At 44.6% G+C, this 19,935-nt stretch overlaps 1 long non-coding RNA gene across 14 annotated transcripts in view; it reads left to right on the top strand.

Annotated features, from left to right (window-relative positions):
* Positions 1 to 19,935, top strand: part of LOC103351346 (uncharacterized) — a 103,547-nt gene that overhangs the window by 81,304 nt on the left and 2,308 nt on the right. For all 14 annotated transcript variants that reach the window (XR_011387507.1, XR_011387509.1, XR_011387508.1 and 11 more), the window contains 2 exons: positions 5,492 to 5,695; positions 18,414 to 18,458. This is a non-coding gene — a long non-coding RNA (uncharacterized lncRNA). The remainder of the gene's footprint in view (positions 1 to 5,491; positions 5,696 to 18,413; positions 18,459 to 19,935) is intronic.

Genomic DNA, 19,935 nt, shown 5'->3' with positions numbered 1-19,935 from the left:
ACCTGGATCCTGGCTCCTGCCATCGGATCAGTGCGGTGCGCCGGCTGCAGCGGCGGCCATTGGAGGGTGAACCAACGGCAAAGGAAGACCTTTCTCTCTCTGTCTCTCTCTCTCACTGTCCACTCTGCCTATCAAAAAAAAAAAAAAAAAAAGAGTGGCCAACTTGTTCATTTTTATTTTAGTATAGAGTGTGTGCAGTTTATAAGGGGGAAAACCGATGGGGCCATCATACTAAAGGGTTAAAATGGAGGCATTGATGATTTAAACATTTCTGTACCATTGGTTATAATTATTTTCTGATAGAATTTGATGTTATAAAGAAGTGGCTTTTTTTTTTTTTTTTTTTTGACAGGCAGAGTGGACAGTGAGAGAGACAGAGAGAAAGGTCTTCCTTTGCCGTTGGTTCACCCTCCAATGGCCGCCACGGCCGGCGCACTGCACTGATCTGAAGGCAGGAGCCTGGTGTTTATCCTGGTCTCCCATGGGGTGCAGGGCCCAAGCACTTGGGCCATCCTTCACTGCACTCCCTGACCACAGCAGAGAGCTGGCCTGGAAGAGGGGCAACCGGGACAGAATCCGGTGCCCCAACCAGGACTAGAACCCGGTGTGCCGGCGCCGCAAGGCGGAGGATTAGCCTAGTGAGCCGCAGCGCTGGCCAGAAGTGGCTTATTCTTAGATAAGATTCTGTAAATGTATCAGTTCAATATTAAAAACCCTAAGGAGTGGTTTTTATCCAAACCCATTTAAAGGGAAACCAATAGTAAAATAAAATATAAAGAAACTTATTATATTCTATTTGGAGGAAGTATTCTAAAATTAAAAGAAAATTTTTTTATAAATGCAAAAGATCTAAGATATGTAATATTGCTTTTATAAAAGATGGAAGTGTATACCCATGGTTTAACAATCCATGAAGAACAAACAGAAATGACTTTAGCTGTATTTTCTAAAAGTGGCCACAACATTGTCTCCCAGGTCATGTGCTCTTCAAAAGGTGGGAGTCTCTTTGGTTCTTTTAAGTCTCGTTGGGTCCTTTGTTTGCCCAAGGGAATGTAGTGGAAGAGATAAAGTGCCAGTTCTGGGCATTGCCCTCATCTAGCTGGGCAACTCCTGCTTCCTGCCTCTTGGAGCAAACTACTGTGTAAGAAATACAGTTACTCTGAAGTTACTGTCGGGAGAAACCTAGTCATGTGAGGAGGCCTGGGAAGATGAGCTGTAGAGTGAGAGACCAAGGCAGCAGACTTGTGAGTGAAGAAGCCATTTTGGAAATGTATTCTCCAAAGTACTCTTGTTGCTAAGTAAGTAAGATGAACCCTCTAGAGGAGCCATTCCCAGTTTTTGACCCATAAAATCATGAGCAAAATAAAATGGTTTGCCTTAAGCTTCTAAGGTTTTGGGTGGTTTGTTATGCAGCAACAGAAAACTTGAACAAATAACTGGGGAAATTTTTCACATTTTATCAGAGATGACAGTGTGGGAGGATATGTGTCTAAAACTGACACGGAGATAGTATGAAAAACAGACAAGAAATGCTTAGCTCATCAACTAAGAAACAAGCAAAACCAATACCCCCAACAGAAAAATGTGTCAAGGTTATGAACAGGCAGTTTTTGGAAGAGGAAATCATAACAGGCTAACAGCATGTGAAAGTTTGTTCAAACTCAGTAATTAGAGGAATTTGGATTATAAATCTCGCTTTACATGCAGCAGACTAGCAAAAATTAGAAGAATTATGCCAAACGTTAGTGGGGATGGTAGAGTAGAAACCATCGGACACTGCTGGTAAGAATGTAAAGCAGTGGAACCATTGTAAAGAACAGTCAAGCAAAATTTAGTTGAATAAATATACATATTGTTTCTGGGTAGATGGCCTGAAGAAATTTTACACAGCTCTGTAAAGGAACACATTAGTTTTGGGTGACAGAGGCTTAGATCCAACCCAGAATTTATTACCAGAGGAATACTTGAGTAAAATGTAGTGGGTGCACATACAGTACTATGTGTCAGATAGAAGCAAAGGACTCCATATATCTACTGCACATAGTATTTTAAAAATACAATGTTCAGTGAAAAGAGTAAAGTAATTTATAACAATACCATTTGTGCAAACTCAAATGTTTTGCAGGAAAATGTTAAGAAAGGTGTCAAATATGTTGGAATGGTTACCTGTGGGTAAGAAAGTAATTGCTGTGGGGGCAGGTATTTGGTCTAGCAGTAAAACCACTGGTTAGAATGTCCATGTCAGGCCGGCACTGTGGTGCAGCGGGTTAACACCCTGGCCTGAAGCACCAGCATCCCATTTGGGTGCCGGTTTGAAACCCGGCTGCTCCACTTCCTATCCAGCTCTCTGCTATGGCCTAGGAAAGCAGTAGAAGATGGCCCAAGTCCTTGGGCCCCTGCTCCCGTATGGAAGACCGGAAGAAGCTCCTGGCTCCTGGCTTCGGATCAGCACACCCACAGCCATTGTGGCCAATTGGGGAGTGAACCATTGGGTAGAAGATCTCTCTCTCTGCTCTCCTCTCTATAACTCTGACTTTCAAATAAATAAATAAATCTTAAAAAAAAAAAAAGAATGGCCATGTCCCAAATCAGTGCCCAACTCTGACTCCTGAATCTGGCATCCTACTAATGTGGACTCTGGGAGGCAGCTGGTGTGGTTCATGTAGTTGGATTCCTGCCTCCATGTTGGACACCTGGGGTGGGTTCCCAGCTCCTGGCTTCAGTTCTTCCACCACCCCAACCTCCATCCCTACCCAACACATACACTGTTGGCATTTAGGGAATGGACCAGTATATGGGAACTCTGTCAGGTAGCAGAAACAATAACAAATATAGAGGAGAATGAAGTAAAAGAAACTAAAATGACCAGTGATGATGGTGTGCTGTGACCGAAAGCATGTGGTTGGTCAATCAGGCTTTCTGTGCTAGATGTCTGACAGTACCCTCTTCTAAGAAAGGAAAACTATAATTCTTGAGTAATTTAAGAGAATTGAAGAGTACTTTTTTTTAAAAAAAAAAAAAAACGCTATACTTGGAAAAAATTTTAAATGAGGTCAGTGCTTACTAAAGTGTGGTCAAACAGGCAACCTCATATTTTGGTGAAAATGTAAATTGAGCTTTATAAGGAGTAGTATTAAGATCCTTATAAATGCAGATATCCAAGGGCCATTAGTTGCAGCACGTTAAGCAAATGTTTGCAACACGGCAGCCCATATTAGAGTGCCAGTTTAAGTCCTGGCTGCTCTGCTTCTGACCCAGCACCCTGATAATGTGCCTGGTAAATCAACAGTGATGGCCCAAATACTTGGGACCCTGACACATGGAAGACCAGGCTGAAGTTGCAGGCTCCTGGCTTTGGCCTGGCTCATCCCCAGCAGACATTTTAGGAGTGAACCAGAATTTGGAGAATTTCTTTCTCTGTCTCTCTGTTTCACACACACACTGTCTCTCTGTCTCTCTTGCTTTGCTTTCCAAATAAACCTTTAAAACATTATCATGTCCTAGCAACTCTTGTACACTGAAATTTAGGAAACAAAACCATATAAATAGCACCATTAAACATGAAATATCTAATGCACAAATTATGTGCAAGATCTATACACTGAAACTACAAAATACTGCTAAAAGTGTACCTAATGACAGATATACCATCTTCATAGATTGGAAGACTCAATATTGTTAAGAGTGCAACTTTCTTAAACTTAATCTACAGATTTCAAGTAATCCTAATGAAAATATCAGAATGCCTTTTTTTTTTTTTTTCAAAATTCAGGTTGGTTCTAAAGTTTATTTGGAAAACCAGGCTCTAGAGAAACAAAGTCAAGAACAAAGCTTGAGGACTACTTGTTTTGTTTTTAAATTTTTATTTATCTGAGAGGTAGAATAACAGAAGAAGCGAGAGAAAGGTCTTCCATCCACTGGTTCACTCCCAGGATGCCCACAACTCCTGGAGCTGAGTTGATCTGAAGTCAGGAGCTGGGAGCTTCTTTCAGGTCTCCCACTTCTGCTGTCTTCTGCTTGTCCAGGCCACAGGAGGGAGCTGGATTAAAAGAGGAGTAGTTGGGACACGAACTGGCACTCATAGGGGATTCCAGCGCCACAGGTGGAGGCTTAGGCCACTATGCCACAGCTTGGTTTTTAAGACTTACTTTAAAACTATGTAATCAAAACTGTGATTTTCACATAGTGACATATATAAACTAATGGGACACAACAAACAGTGATACACATGTTCATCAAAGCATTTTAAACCAAAATGCAAAGGTAAGCCAATAGGGAAAAGATAATCTTTTCAATAAATGATGGTGAAGCTGGCGCCATGGCTCACTAGGCTAATCCTCCGCCTTGCGGCGCCGGCACACCGGGTTCTAATCCCAGTCGGGGCGCCAGATTCTGTCCTGGTTGCCCCTCTTCCAGGCCAGCTCTCTGCTGTGGCCAGGCCTCTTCCAGGTCAGCTCTCTGCTGTGGCCAGGGAGTGCAGTGGAGGATGGCCCAAGTCCTTGGGCCCTGCACCCCATGGGAGACCAGAAGTACCTGGCTCCTGCCATTGGATCAGCGCGGTGCGCCGGCCGCAGTGCGCCGGCCGCGGCGGCCATTGGAGGGTGAACCAACGGCAAAAAGGAAGACCTTTCTCTCTGTCTGTCTCTCTCACTGTCCACTCTGCCTGTCAAAAATAAAAATAAAAATAAAAAAAAATAAATGATGGTGGAACAGCTGAATACTCATGTGCAAAAAGATGAGCCTTTACCCTTGCTTTATAGGATAGTCACAGATTAAATGGGTCGTATACCTAAACATGAGATAGAACTAAAAATTACAGAAGGAAACTTGAGGAAAATCTTTGTGATCTTAGATAATGCAGATTTCTTAGATAAAAAACAAAAACTAGAAATCCTGAAAGAAAAATGTAGTTGAATTAGACTTCATCAAATTAAATGAAAAAGCAAGCCATATGCTGAGAATAATATGCAAGATATCTGATAAAGGATTTCTCTCCAGGTTAGACAACTTACATAACGCTTGAGACAGCATGGCGGGTGTTTTGCCCTGTGGTTATGAATCCGGTTATGATGCCCACACTCCATGTCATTGTGCCTGCATTTGATAACCTGGCACTGACTCCTGATTCCAGTTTCCTTCTAACACCAGCCCTGTGAAGTAGTGATGATGGCTCAAGTAATTGGGCTTCTACTACCATCCATATGGAAAACCTGAATTACATTCCCAGCTGCCGACTTCAACTCCTGGCTCAGCCCTAGCCATTGCAGGCAAGTGGGGGAGTGAACCAACGAACAGGAATTATATCTCTAGCTCTATATCCCTCAGCGCGTGTGTGTGTCGGCCTGGCTGCCTGCCTCTCAACAAAACAACAACAACAACAACAAAAATCCAGACAACATAATTGAAAGAATAAAGAAAAGCTTTATTATATATATGAGCCATGGAGAGCCTATGTGGGTTAGCTGCTAGATTGTTTATTTCTTTAATGCAGGTTGAGACTTAACTCAAAAGCTTGCCAGTGCCAAATACATTTTGAAGATTTGTGACTTAGAACCTACCTTACTTGCGTACCTCATGAAACCACACCACAGGCAAAAGATGAATTCCAGGCCCCAAACCACTGCCATACCAGCCCTTCAAAGCTCTCCAACCCAGAGCCTCCTTGCCATCTACTGGAGGGACATCACCCAGACATGTAAGCTCTCTCTCTGTTTCCCCATCCCCTAAAAGTCCCCTCCCTTTTTCGAGGGTGGCACCTTGTAACCATCCAGAAAGTCTTATACTATGAAGGATCCCATGCAACCCTGTCCAAGCAACATGATAAACCTGTGTGTTACTGCTTCATGTATTTCTCTTTGATCGCTGCCCCCAATCTCAAACATTCTCCAAGACTTGAACAGACACTTCACATTTTGGTTAAATAAATGCCCAATACACACTTGAAGAGGTATTCATTATCTTTACAGTAAACATAATTAATTAAATGCTAATTAACACTAATACCACATTGTGATACCACTACGTAGTACCTAGTTTAAAAAAAAGATAATACTAAGTGGTGGTGAAGATATGGAACAACTGTAGCAAAATGTATTGTCATTTTGGAAAACAGTTTAGAAGTGTCTTACAGAAATAAATACCATATATTGGGGCCAACATTGGGCGTAGCAGGTTAAGCCACCTCCTGCAGCACCAGTATCCAATGTGGGTGCCAGTTTAAGTCCCAGCTGCTTGACTTCCGATCCCTCTCCCTGCTAATGTCCTGGAAAAGCAAGTGCTTGGGCTCTGCATCCACATGGAAGACCCAGAAGAAGCTTCTGGCTCCTGGCTCCTGGCTTTGGCTTGCCCAGCCATGGCCTTTGTGACGCTTTGGGGAGTGAACCAACAGATGGAAGACCTTTCTCTCTCTCTGTCTCCCCCCACCCCCCATAACTCTGGCTTTCAAATTAATAAAATAAATCTTTGAAAAAAATAAATTTCATATAACCCATAATTATGCTCTTTAACCTTGTTTACCCAAAAGAAATAAAACTTTTTTCACATAAGGACTTGTGTGTGAATGTTCATAGCTCTTTTATTCATAATAATAAAAAAACTGGAAACAAGCCAAATATTCAACTGAAGAGTAGATAACCAAGTAGAATGCTGATCTGGTAATAAAAAGGAACAGATTGCCAATATACACACCAGGCATTAATCTCAAAGGTGGGGCTGGTGCTGTGGCATAGTAGGCTAAGCCTCTGCCTGTGGTGCCAGCAGCCCATACGAATGCCAGTTCATGTCTCCTCTTCCGATTGGCTCCCTGTTAATAGCCTGGGAGAGCAGTAGAGGATGGCCCAAGTGCTTGAGGCCCTGCACCCATGTGGGAGACCCAGAGGAAGTACCTGGCTCCTGGCTTTGGCCTGGCAGTTGCGGCCATGTGGAGAGTAAACCAGCGGATGGCAGACCTGTCTCTCTCCCTCTCTCTCTCTCCCTCTAGCTCTGCCTTTCAGTAAATAAGTACATCTTAAAAAAAAAAAAAAAAATCTCAAAGGCATTGTGCTAAGTGAGAGAAGCAGCCACAAGACTACATGCTGTTTGATTCCACTTCTGTGCATTTCTAGAAAGTCTGACAGTAGCAGAATCAGTGATTTTGATTGGTGGGGGTTAAGGAGGCCCCTGACTGCCAAGAGACGTGAAGTAACTTTGGGAGATGATGGGGCTATTGTGCATCCCAGGTGTGGCTAAGTAGCTACACGCATCTGTCAAAAGTCATTGAACCACTACACCTAGAATCTGTGACTCATAAAGAATCCCTTAAAGTGAACTAACAAAACATACTCATTTTTTTTTTTTTTTTTTTTTTGACAGGCAGAGTGGACAGTGAGAGAGAGACAGAGAGAAAGGTCTTCCTTTGCCATTGGTTCACCCTCCAATGGCTGCTGTGGCCAGTGCACTGTGCTGATCCGAGGAGCCAGGTGCTTCCTCCTGGTCTCCCAAGCGGGTGCAGGGCCCAAGCACTTGGGCCATCCTCCACTGCACTCCCTGGCCACAGCAGAGAGCTGGCCTGGAAGAGGGGCAACCGGGACAGAATCCGGCGCTCCGACCGGGACTAGAACCCGGTGTGCTGGCGCCGTAAGGCGGAGGATTAGCCTAGTGAGCCGTGGCGCCGGCCTAAAATACTCATCTTTTAACCTATAAGTACACTTCTAAGACTTTAAATATAGATATTTATAACATTTAAATACAGGAGTTCATTTCAATGTTCTTTGTAATAGCAGGATACTCAAATGCCCAAGAATTGAATACTACTTAAATCTACCTATGGAATCTGTTGAACCATTAAAAATTATATAGAGGGGCTGGCCCATGGTGTAGAAGGTTAAGTCTCTGCTTACAGTGTCAGCATCGGTTTGAGTCCTGGCTGCTCCATTTCCAATCTAGCTTCCTGCTAATGCGCCTGGGAAGGCAGTGGAAGATGGCCCAAGTCCTTGGGCCTCTGCATCCATGTTGGGGACCAGAAGATCCGGGCTCCTGGCTTCCTCCTGGCCCAGCCCCAGTCGTTGCAACCATTTGAGGCATGAACTAGTGGATGGAAGATTTCTCTTTCTCTCTCTGTATCTCTGCCTTTAAATAAATAAATAAATTGAAGATTCTGTCCCGGTTGCCCCTCTTCCAGGCCAGCTCTCTGCTGTGGCCAGGGAGTGCAGTGGAGGATGGCCCAAGTGCTTGGGCCCTGCACCCCATGGGAGACCAGGAGAAGTACCTGGCTCCTGCCATTGGATCAGCGTTGTGCGCCGGCTGTGGCGGCCATTGAAGGGTGAACCAACGGCAAAGGAAGACCTTTCTCTCTCTCTCTCTCTCTCTCTCACTGTCCACTCTGCCTGTCAAAAAAAAAAAAAAAGAAAAAAGAAAGAAAGAAAAATAGAAATATCACCAAATAAATAAATAAACTGAAGGAAAAAAGAACAAAGAGCAGTAAAATATAAATGAAAAATTATGCATAAATCATGATTTAGAAAACCACTTACTATTTTAAGTGAAAAGGCAGATCATAAAAAGAGTGTGGACTCTAGTGTTTAGCTTTTATTTTTAAAGTGATAAGAGAATAAAAAATAAATAGTAGTTGACTATCTCAAAGATACATGAGGGTTCAATGGGATTTTTGTGATGTTATGTAAATAAGATCTGGTACTTCCATATACATTCATATGCAGTCATGTGCATGGACCACATATATGACCGAGAGCCCATAGAATTATAATAGGGCTGGGGCTGGCACTGTGGCGCAGCGGGTTAACACCCTGGCCTGAAGCACCGGCATCCCATATGGGCACTGGTTCAAGATCCGGCTGCTCCACTTCTGATCCAGCTCTCTACTATGGCCTGGGAAAGCAGTGGGAGATGGCCCAAGTCCTTGGGCCCCTCACCCACATGGGAGGCTCGGAAGAAGCTCCTGGCATCGGATCAGCTCAGCTCCGGCCGTTGTGGCCAATTGGGGAGTAAACCAGCAGATGAAAGACCTATCTCTCTCTCTCTGCCTCTCCTCTCTCTGTGTAACTCTTTCAAATAAATAAATAAATAAATCTTTAAAAAAAGAATTATAATAGGGCTGAAAAATTCATAGCTGTTGTAACCTCATAGCACAGTGCATTATTCAAGTGTTTGTGGTGATGATGCTGTTAAGCCTGCACTGCCAGCTGTATAAAAGTATTGCACATGCAGTTATGAACGGTGTGTAATAAAGTGAATAAATGTTACTAGTTTGTGTATTTACTATACTTTTTATCATTATCATATTACTTCTAAAATATTTAAGGGGAGGTGCTGTGGCGTAGCGGGTAAAGCCTCTGCCTGTAGTACCGGCATCCCATATGGGTGCTGGTTAGAGTCCTGGCTGCTCCACTTCCAGTCCAGCTCTCTGCTATGCCCTAGAAAAGAAGCAGCAGGAGATGGCCCAGGTCCTTGGGCCCCTGCAACCAAAGTGGGAGACCTGGAAGAAGCTCCTGTTTCCTGGCTTCAGGTTGGCCCAGCTCCAGCCATTGTGGCCAATTGGAGAGTGAACTACTGGATGGAAGACCTCTCTCTCTCTGCCTCTCCTTCTCTCTCTGTGTAACGCTGACTTTCAAATAAATAAACAAATCTTTAAAAAATAAATAAATAAATAAAATATTTAAGAAATGTTCGCTGTAAAACACTCCCAGGCAGGCCCTTCAGGAGGAATTCCAGGGGCAGGCATTGTTATCATAGGAGATGACAATTCCATACATGTCACTGCTCCTAACAGTGGTCCCTCCCAGTGCTACAAGATGTGGAGGTGGAAGACAGTGATGTTGATGATCTTGACTCTGTGTAGATCTAGGCTATTGTGTGTGTTTGTGTCTTAGTTTTTAACAAAACATTCTAAAAATAAAAAAAGTCTATAGAATAAGGTATCAAGAAAATATTTCTGAACAGTTATAAATGTGTTTTAAGCTAAATGTTATTACAAGAGTCAAAAAAGCTGGAAAAAAGTTTATAAAGTAAAAATGCTACAATAAACTCAGGTTCATTTATTCTGGAAGAAGCATTTCTAATGAATTCCATATAGACTGAATGGGCAGTGTTATAAAGCCTACAGTAGAGGATGGTAATGGCCTAGGCTTTTTTCTTTTTTTAATTTATTTACTTATTTGAAAGTCAGAGTTACACAGGGAGAGGCGGAGGGGCAGAGAGAGAGAGGTCTTCCATCTGCTGGTTCACTCCCCAGTTGTCCACAATGGCCGGAGCTACGCCGATCTGAAGCCAGGAGCCAGGAGCCTCCTCTGGGTCTCCCACATGGGTACAGGGACCCAAGGATTTGAGCCATCTTCTACTGCTTTTCTAGGCCATAGCAGAGAGCTGGATTGGAAGTGGAGCAGCCAGGACTCAAACCAGTGCACATATGGGATCCCGGCACTGCAGGTGGCGGCTTTACCCACTCCGCCACAATGCTGCCTCCTGGCCTAGGCCTTAATACTCACCACTGAAGCCCCCAGAGCAACTGCCAGGTCCAGCAAGCTCCATTCATAGTAAATGCCTTCTACAAGTGTGTTTTTTTTAAGTTTATTGATTTATTTGAAAGTCAGAGTTACACAGAGAGGGAGTTCTTTCATCCTCTGGTTCACTCCCCAGACGGCTGCAACAGGAGCCAGAAGCCAGGAGCTTCATCAGGATCTCCCATATGGGTGGCAGAAGTGTAAACACAAAGCCATCTTCTACTACTTTTCCAAGGACACTAGCAGGGAGCTGTATCAGAAGCAGAACAGCCGGAACATGAATTGGCACCCATATGGGGTGCTGGCATTCAGGCGGTGGCTTCACCCAATATGCCATAATACTGGCCCCTACAGGTATACCATTTCTCTCTCTCTCTCTCTCTAAATATATATATATTTAGATATACATATATATATTTAATATATATTTAGATATATATTTAGAAAGAGAGGCAGAGGAAGAGAGTGAGCTCCTCAAGTGGCCACAATGTCCAGGGCTATGCCAAGCTGAATCTGGGGCGTGGGAACTGGGAACACAATCCAGGTCTTAGGTGCAGGTGGGGGAATCAACAACTAGACCCATCATTTGTGGCCTCCCAGGTTATGCATTAGTAGGAAGCTGGATTTGGGAGTGGAGCCACAACTCCAAACCATGCACTGTGATATGGGATGCAGGCAACTGTCAAATCAAATACCTGGCCCAGGTGTATCATTTTTTATCTTTTATGCCATTTTCAACACACCCTTTCTATTTTCTTTCTTTTTTTTCTTCATCACTCAGAAATGTAAATGACTGGCTTTATTATTAACAGCCCTCGGGAAGCAGCTCCAGGCTGCCCAGGGACGTATCACAGGCAGCCAGGATGTTTCTGGTCCATGGCTTGTCTGTCAGTGGACAAGGCTGAGGTAGTCCGTGAACTTCTAGTGCTCTAGGGCTCCTCAGTAGGAAAATGCAACCGATCCTTTTCTGTAAGGCCACCAGGAGACTCAGAATGAGGCTTGGGGGGTTCCCAGGGGAACTGCAGGTCTAACTGGGTCTACAGGTACCTGGCCACATCGGGCACCTGCCCACCACCTCCTCACACCTGTCACCAAAAAAGCCCCTCCCACACCGCTTTCCTATTTTTTGGATATGTTTAGATGAACAAATCCATTGTGTTCTAATTGTTCTCAGTGCTCAGTACATTAACACGCTGTCCAGGTTTGTAGGCTGGAAGCCGCAAATGACAGCAGACAGCCATGGTGTGTAGCAGATGCACTCTGTATCAGGTTGCCACGACAATGAAATTGAATAATAATACATTTCCCCAGACCAACCCCCATCTTGGAACAATGTGTGACTCTACTTTCCTTCTCATGAGAAATGAATGAGATTAAAAATTTAGATCACAGGTCTTCAGCAACCAAGTAGGCCAGTCCACCATTTCCTTCTTCTGTAAAACAAGAGCTGTACCCACCCTGAGGGATGCATTGACTAATATATCCAAATCCCTGAGCTGATGCCTCCTGAGTGTTGACTCTTAAAGAAAAATCTTCCTGACACCTGTTTATATTCCAAATAAGAGCAAGCCGGTTCTGTGGCATAGTCTGTGGTGCCAGCATCCCATATGGGCGCCAGTTCATGTCTCAGCTACTCCTCTTCTGATCCAGCTCTCTGCTTATGGTCTGGGGAAGCAGCAGAAGATGGTGCAAGTGTTTGGGCCCCTGCACCCGTGTGGGAGACCCAGAAGAAGCTCCTGGTTCCTGACTTCAGGTTGACCCAGCTTCGGCAGTTGTGGCCATTTGAGGAGTGAACCAGTGGACGGAAGACCTTTCTCTCCCTCTCTTTGTCTGCAACTCTGCCTCTCAAATAAATTAAAAAAAAAAACACACGTTTTTTTTAAAAGAAATACTTTGGTTCTTGGAAAGCATGTCTTTTTAACATCCCCAGTTACATAATTAAAATATCTCCTTCATGACATGACGATGATGGAGACGCTTACTTCTAAAGAGCTTGTGAAAAAATTAAAATTGAGTCTTTGGTCTCCCTCAAATCCAGACCAAAAAGAGACCCATGTTAAAGAACCTACAGAGAGGGGATGACGTGTGGCATAGCAATTAAAGCCACCATCCCATATGGGTACCAGTTCAAGTCCCAGCTGCTCCACTTCCAGCCCAGCCCCCTGCTAATGCATCTGGGAAAGCAGCGGTGGATGGCACAAGTACCTGGGCCCCCGCCCCCACATGGTAGACCCACAAGAGGCTCCTGGACCCAGAAGAGGCTCCTGGCTTCAGACCAGCCCAGCTCCAGATGTTACAGCCATTTAGGGAGTGAACCAATGAATGGAAGACCTCTTTCTCTCTGTGTGTGTCTCTCCTTCTCTTTCTATAACTCTGCCTTTCACATAAATAAATAAATCTTTAAAAAAAAAAAAAGAACCTACAGAGAGTGTTCATTCATCTCCTCATTCAACACACACATCATGCACGTGTGTAACCAGATTCAGAATGTAGTGATAAACAGGAAGATCCTGAATGTAAGTACCTGAGGCTGGAGAGACGGGAAATGGAAAACAGAACCCGGAACTACTCATGTTTAATACTAGGATTCTAAAGTTTCGTTTCCAGATGATGCTACTGTCATTGCACCTGTTATTTTTTTCTCTCTCAAATTCCTCTCATGCTGGAGTCATGGGCAGTTTTTCTGTTGTGCCCAGTAAGTCATGACCATTTACTTTGTGCTGCCCCAAGAAAGCTGGTTCACCTTTGGGATAGTCACCTGTTCCTTTCTCTTTCTCTCTGCTCTTCAGAAAATGGAGCACTGTTTCATAAAGAAAACTTTGCTCATGTTTCTGGTGACTTCTTTATTTGTGGTAAACCTGGTTATTGGTTTTAGGGACTCACATTCAATTGTTCTTTGTTACTTTATTTTTATTTATTTATTTTTTTGACAGGCAGAGTGGACAGTGAGAGAGAGAGAGAGAGAGAGAAAGGTTTTCCTTTTCCGTTGGTTCACCCGCCAAATGGCTGCTGCGGCCGGTGAGCTGCGGCCAGTGCACTGCACTGATCCGATGGCAGGAGCCAGGTGCTTCCTCCTGGTCTCCCATGTGGGTGCAGGGCCCAAGCACTTGGGCCATCCTCCACTGCCTTCCCGGGATACAGCAGAGAGCTGGACTGGAAGAGGGGCAACCAGAACAGAATCCGGCGCCCCGACCGGGACTAGAACCTGGGGTGCCAGCGCCGCAGGCGGAGGATTAGCCTATTGAACTGCGGTGCCGGCCCTTTGTTACTTTAACTCATTACCTATGTTTACAGCTGATTTAATCAGAGAATACACATTTTCCAATTTTTTCTTTCAGATGTATTTACTTATTTGAGAGGCAGAGTTACAGAGAGAGGGGTCTTCCATCCGCTGGTTCACTTACCAAGTGGATGCAATGGCTGGAGGTGGGCCTGTCCAAAGCCAGGAGCCAAGAACTTCCTCCAGGTATCCCACTTGGGTGCGGGGGCCCAAACACTCCAGCCATCTTCCACGGCTTTCTCAGGCACGTTAGCAGGGAGCTGGATCGGAAGTGGAGCAGGCAGAACTTGAACAAGTGCCATATGGGATGCTGGCACCGCAGGCGGAGGCTTAACTACTATATGCTACAGCGTCAGCTGGAGAATACACATTTTTCATGCTCCCACATTAATTCTACATTCTTACCACCTTTTCCTGTTAATCAATACATCCTCTTATTTTTTAAAGTTCTCAAATTTATGAATCTTCCCAGTGTGCATGCTTAGAAGTTTGAAAGAGAAAAAAAAGGTTATGTAGTCTATAATTTCCAGGAATGTTTGCTTCCCAGTTACTTCAAACTAAAGCACTTTAGTCACATCAACATCTGCAAAAAGACTGTTTTAAAAAACGCAGTAATGGGCCGGCGCCGTGGCTCACTAGGCTAATCCTCCACCTCGTGGCACCAGCACACTGGGTTCTAGTCCCAGTTGGGGCGCCGGATTCTGTCCCGGTTGCCCCTCTTCCAGGCCAGCTCTTTGCTGTGGCCCAGGAGTGCAGTGGAGGGCTTGGGCCCTGCACCCCATGGGAGACCAGGATAAGTACCTGGCTCCTGCCATCGGATCAGCGCAGTGGGCCGGCAGCAGCGCGCCGGCCGCGGCGGCCATTGGAGGGTGAACCAACGGCAAAGGAAGACCTTTCTCTCTGTCTCTCTCTCACTGTCCACTCTGCCTGTCAAAAAAAAAAAAATTAATAAACCAATTAAAAAATCAAGAATATTTGGTGGTAAAAGGAACTATTATTACATCTTTAAGGGGGAAAATGATATTGTAGTGTTTTTTTTTTAAGATTTATTTATTTGAAAGGCAAAATGGGAGAGAAGACACACACACGGTCTTCCTTTCACTGTTTTACTTTTTTTTTTTTTTTTTTTTTTTTGACAGGCAGAGTGGGCAGTGAGAGAGAGAGACAGAAAGAAAGGTCTTCCTTTGCCGCTGGTTCACTCGCCAATGGCTGCCGCGGCCAGGTGCTTCTCCTGGACTAGAACCCGGTGCGCAGGCGCTGCAAGGCGGAGGATTAGCCTAGTGAGCCACGGCCCCGGCCTCACTGTTTTACTCTGCAAATGGCTGCAATAGCCAGGGCTGAGCCAGGCCAAAGCCAGGAGCCAGGAGCTCTATCTGGGTCGCCTGCATGGGTTGCAGGAGCACCAGTACTTGGGCCATGTTCCATTGCCTTTCTCTGTGTGTTAGCAGGAAGCTGGGTTGGAAGCAGAGTAGCTGGGATTGAAACTGGCCCTGTGATAAAGGATACTGGCTTAACCCGCTGAGCCACAATGCTGCCCTTCTGATTTTGCTTTCTAAAAAGAGCTCTTATACATTCAGAGACACTTGTACCTACTGAAATACTTAGAGATGACATGGTATGTTTCTGTGGTTTACTAAAAATATTTCAGGAGAGGGGAAGTAGATAGAGGTAAATAGGTGTGAGCTGGTAATTATGGAAGTTCTTTATGTGTAGGATTTTATTAGAGTAGTCTAATATCTAGACTTTATTATTCTTTTTTTTTTTTTTTTTTGACAGGCAGAGTGGACAGTGAGAGAGAGAGACAGAGAGAAAGGTCTTCCTTTGCCGTTGGTTCACCCTCCAATGGCCGCTGCAGCCGGCGCACCGCGCTGATCCGATGGCAGGAGCCAGGTACTTCTCCTGGTCTCCCATGGGGTGCAGGGCCCAAGGACTTGGGCCATCCTCCACTGCACTCCCGGGCCACAGCAGAGAGCTGGCCTGGAAGAGGAGCAACTGGGACAGAATCCGGCGCCCCGACTGGGACTAGAACCCAGTGTGCCGGCGCCGCAAGGCAGAGGATTAGCCTAGTGAGCCGCGGCGGCGCCGGCTAGACTAGTCTATATTCTTACATGTTTGAAATCATTCCTAGTAAGAATGCAAGTGTTTTTTTTAAAAGGGTTAATAATCTCATGCAAATACACTTGAAATAAACCTTGATGATCACAAGGAAGAAAGAGAAACATACAAGTGAACAAAACCCGGAAACAGGCAATTTGCAGAAGAAAATAGATAAATGCAACAGAGCATATCAAGAAATCTTCACTCTCAAAGAAACATAAATTGAAACAATGAGATACCTTTTTTTCACGTGTAGAATTGACCAAAAAAAGTTCAATGATACTGTTGATGAGGATGAAATGATTCAAATGATCCATTCACTCCTAGTGGCAGTGTAGACCCAGGAGAGCTCTCATAGGTTTGTTGGTTGTCATCTTATCATTATTTGCCTCCTCATTTTACCTGTGAGCTAACTGAATGCCAGGATGTCCAAGGTCACACAACTGAGAGCTTGTTTTTATTTTACTATGAGAAAAGAAGATGGTGATGATGATGATGTACTTTGCATTATGAAGGGGATTCACAAAGTTCATGGAAGGTGAAATTGAAAGTAAGTTTATTTTAGTGCAAAATATTTCTTAAGGGCATGCATATTTTTCATAATATGCATTTCTATGAACTTTTTGAGGACCCTTGATATATATGATCAAGTGTTGTATACAATTATTTTCTGACTTTCTGAACAAAGCCCGGCTGATGCCAGCCCCTGTCAGCCACATGCTGGTCAGCCCATAGGCCTGAGACACCTTGCTGGCCTCACCTCCCACCCTTCCCTTTCTTCGCCTCCCTTCCTGTGTGCTCCAGGGAGACTACTCTTTCTTCTTCCCTGCACTCTTTAGCTTTAGTGCAGGGGTGAGGTATATTCCATATGTGGGCTTTAGAAGACCTGAAAAATCACTTGGTTTCGTCCTTCCAAGGCAATACTCGAAACTCAATAAATCCATAGTTATAAATATCCAATGGCCGTTGGCAGAAAAAAGGGTTTTTCACCTCTGCTAGTGCCTTTGGCCATATTATTCCCTCAATTCCCTCAATACCTGGGTACCAGGAAAGGGGGTAGGAAGTTGTTTCCCATTGACCCCCCCTTCTTTCAAAGGTTTGGGGAAGATTATTGAAATTTGCATATCACACACAAAAAAAACTAGTAGACAGAAGCCAGAGATGGGAAAATATGTTTAGAAAACCTGTGTAGGTCGCAGGAACATAGTTCACTAACTACACTTGTTTTGAAGAGAAATAACTGATATCCCAATTTTTTTTTTAAAGATTTATTTATTTATTTGAAAGAGTTACATAGAGAGGGGAGAGGCAGAGAGACAGAAAGTCTTCCATTCGATGGTTCACTCCCCAATTGGCTGCAACGGCCTGAGCTGCGCCAATCTGAAGACATACCAAGAGCTTCTTCCGGTCTCCCGCGTGGGTGCAGGGGCCCAAGGACTTGGGCCATCTTCTACTGCTTTCCCAGGCCATAGCAGAGAGCTGGATCCAAAGTGGAGAAGCCGGGTCTCGAACCGGGGCCCATATGGGATGCTGGCACTTCAGGCCAGGGTGTTAACCCACTGCGCCACAGCGCCGGCCCCTGGTATTCCAATTTTTAAATGTTCCCAATAAACTAGATAACATGAAGCATTTTTTAAAAAAAATTGGTGACTCTTGAGTAAGAGTGAACATTGAAGTTGGTAGACTTGGCAGATGAGGCCAAAAAACATGGGGAAGAGTAGCCAATTGTGCTTGCTTTCTTCACTGTTTTAACAGCTTGTTCTTTATTGCCTGCAGATGGCAAACAATGCAATTTGGGCTAGATGAGATGACAGTCATGGCTTCTTTTTTTTTCTTTTTTCTTTCTTTTTTTTTTTTTTTTTTTTACAGGCAGAGTTAGACAGTGAGAGAGAAAGGTCTTCCTTCCACTGGTTCACCCCCGAAGTGGTTGCTACTGTCGGCGCACTGTGCCAATCCGAAGCCAGGAGCCAGATGTTTCCTCTTGGTCTTCCATGTGGGTGCAGGGCTCAAGCACCTGGGCCATCCTCCACTGCCTTCCCGGGCCACAGCAGAGAGCTGGACCGGAAGAGGAGCAACCAGGACAGAATCCAGCGCCCCAGCTGGGACTAAAACCCAGGGTACCAGCGCCACAGGCCTAGTGAACCGTGGCGCCAGCCATGTCATGGCTTCTTGACACTGATACACCATTTTTTTTATTTTTTATTATTTATTTATTTGAGAGGTAGAGTTACAGGCAGTGAGAGAGAGAGAGACAGAGAGAAAGGTCTTCCCTCCATTAGTTCACTCCCCAAATGGCCGCAATGGCCGGAGCCACGCCAATCAGGAGCCAGGAGCTTCTTCTGGGTCTCCCACGTGGGTGCAGGGGCCCAAGGGCTTGGGCCATCTTCTACTGCTTTCCCAGGCTGTAGTAGAGAGCTGGATCGGAAGTGGAGCAGCCGGGACTAGAACCGATGCCCATATGGGATGCTGGCGCCACAGGCGGAGTATTAACCTACTGCGCCGGCCCCTGATATACCATTTTAATTCTTGTTTCTTTCAAGGAACAACCCATAACTTTTCAACTGTGAGAAAAGGAGACCTAGTAGGTAAGTCTTGTACTTTTAAAACTGTGACTGATTTTATTTTTCAACTGCAAGTTTGCTCCTTGCCACTACCTTTTACCTTTTTCTTGTATAGTGGTAGTCCTTTCATTGATAGATGGATAGTTACTGAATATTGAATGGCTACTGAATATTGAAAGGGCTACAGCGATGAGTAAGACAAACAGGCCTTTATAGAGCTCCAGGTCAGGTTGGGGACAAGCATATGTACAAACCCTGGTGTAGGGTGGACTTTGGTGTTTTTGAGTTCTGCAAAGAGGGCTTTTAAGGGCTGGAAACTAGTGAGCAAGAGAGGGACCAGAGCATGGTGCACTTCCTTAGGACACACACAGTAGCTGTTTTTTTTAACTGTGGCCATTACAACTTACCATAGAGTAGTAATTAAAATAGCATATTTTTTTAAAAAAAAAGATTTATTTATTTGATTTAAAGGCAGAGTTACAGAGAGGCAGAGAGAGAGAGAGAGAGAGAGAGAGAGAGAGAGAGAGAAAGGTGTCTTCCATCTGCTGGTTCACTCCCCAGATGGCCACAATGGCTGGAGCTGCTGCAATCCGGAACCAGGAGCCAGGAGCTTCTTCCAGGTCTCCCATGCAGGTGAGGGGCCCAAGGACTTGGGCCATCTTCTACTGGTTTCCCAGGCCATATCAGAGAGCTGGATTGGAAGTAGAGCAGCTGGGACTCGAACTGTCGCCCATATAGAATGCTGGCACTGCAGGTGGCGGCTCTACCCACTATGCCACAGTGCCGGCCCCTTGAATTTTTTTTTTTTTGAAAGAAAAACATATGAGTAAAGACAGTAAATCTTTCTAAAGTAAACATTCAGATAAAGAAAAATGTCACCAGAAATTCTCCTATGTTGGGGCTGGCATTGTAGCACAGTGGGTTAAGCTACCACCTGCAATACCGGCATCCCATGTGAGCTATTGTTACAGTCCTGCTTGCTCCACTTCTGATCTATCTTCCTGCTAATGTGCCTGTGAAGATGCTTGGGTTCCTGCCACCTACATAGGAGACCCAGATGGAATTCCTGGCTTCTGCCTTTGGCCATTACTGCCATTTGGAAAGTGAACCAGTGGATGGAAATTCTCTCTCTACTTCTGCCTTAAAAAAATCTTTTAAAAATTCTTTTAAAAATTTAAAAAAGGCAAAAAGAAAGTCTTCCATGTTATCTACCTTAAGTTTTGTATTTTTGTCTAAAAATTTGATGTGGGTAAAATATCATTTTTTAATTTCCTTTCACCTAGTTATAAACTGGTTTGCTCAGTAAGGCATTAATTATTTTTTTTAAAGATTTATTTATTTATTTGAAAGGCAGAGTTACAGAGAGGCAGAGGCAGAAAGAGAGAGAGAGAGAGAGAGAGTCTTCCATTCACTGGTTCACTTCCCGTAATGGCCAGAGCTAGGCTGATCTGAAGCCAGGATCCAGGAGCTTCTTCCAGGTCTCCCAGGTGGGTTCAGGGGC

Source organism: Oryctolagus cuniculus, chromosome 1 (assembly GCF_964237555.1).
Source record: "Oryctolagus cuniculus chromosome 1, mOryCun1.1, whole genome shotgun sequence".
Classification (NCBI taxonomy): domain Eukaryota; kingdom Metazoa; phylum Chordata; class Mammalia; order Lagomorpha; family Leporidae; genus Oryctolagus; species Oryctolagus cuniculus.
The sequence above is the reverse complement of the archived record's forward strand: the minus strand, read 5'-3'. Positions and strand labels throughout refer to the sequence as shown.